Source organism: Penaeus monodon, chromosome 30 (genome assembly GCF_015228065.2).
Source record: "Penaeus monodon isolate SGIC_2016 chromosome 30, NSTDA_Pmon_1, whole genome shotgun sequence".
NCBI classification, from domain to species: domain Eukaryota; kingdom Metazoa; phylum Arthropoda; class Malacostraca; order Decapoda; family Penaeidae; genus Penaeus; species Penaeus monodon.
Genome location: NC_051415.1, coordinates 28,861,112 through 28,862,130, shown reverse-complemented (window position 1 = coordinate 28,862,130; position 1,019 = coordinate 28,861,112). Strand labels below are relative to the sequence as shown.

At 34.5% G+C, this 1,019-nt stretch overlaps 1 protein-coding gene across 1 annotated transcript in view; it reads left to right on the top strand.

Moving 5' to 3' along the window:
• The window catches only part of LOC119592395 (spondin-2-like), a gene marked incomplete in the record, with an annotated part of 55,422 nt that overhangs the window by 22,282 nt on the left and 32,121 nt on the right, over positions 1–1,019 (top strand).

Here is a 1,019-nt window from a genome sequence, read left to right as displayed (position 1 = left end):
CTTTTGAAAACGAGTATGAAGAAATATCTGTAGTCTACTCTTATTAGACTAAGGGACAGACAGGCAGCCAGTGTAGGCGCGTATGAATATGTAACTCCTCTTTTGTGTTATCAGATAAGTACCAGTAAGACGTAAAAATATTCATGAAGATTCTTCCCCGACTTTCTAATATGGATTTTCTTCATTTGTCCAAGGAACTTTGCTTGTTTGCACTTATTTCGTGCGAGTTATTTCCCAATGATTTGATTATAATTCCAAATCAAAGAAAGTCGCCAGCTTTTCTAATTTCTTATTTCTCATTAAGAATCCAATATTATTTTATATAAAAATTGCAAAATCATGTGAGCTGCATTATCCTTGCTGGCTTGCAAATGAGAAGAAATCTGGAAACGTATTGAGGAAAACATTTCGCCGCGTGTCTTTGTTTACACAGGGGCTTCGAGGCCATCAAAAGAACAGATTGTTTTGATAAGGAAAATCGGTAAATTCAAGAGAAAACTTTTAATGGAACATCTAACGTTAAGGGGTTACATATAAAAAAAACACTTCATTATGCATTTATACATACGATACTTCAAAATAATTATTTTCTTCTTTTTGTAATAAAGAATTTCGATTTACTTCATACATTAATGAACTCGGCGCAGTGTTCAAATTAATGCAAATACTAATGATACTTTAATTAGGGGTAGTCATGCACGATAAAGCTGCCATAATGAGACATGACAAGGCAGGAGTGATTAAGAGATGATAACCCACTATGGCATATGTAGGTGAATCCGTCTGGTTTGTAGATTCAAAGAGAGAGTTTTTATGAGCTTTTTTTGGGTACCGAATGCATGTATGTACTTCTAGGAATTCGTATAAATAATACAAGCCTTTTTTGCCTCCCTATAACTTACATGTTAAATAGTTTTCATTTACACGCTCACTTTATCCATAGATTCTTTAGAGGTGCCTTTGTCTGACTTTTACAATCCGTCCAGCCATTTTTCGCGTGCCGGCATAATTTCTCCAAA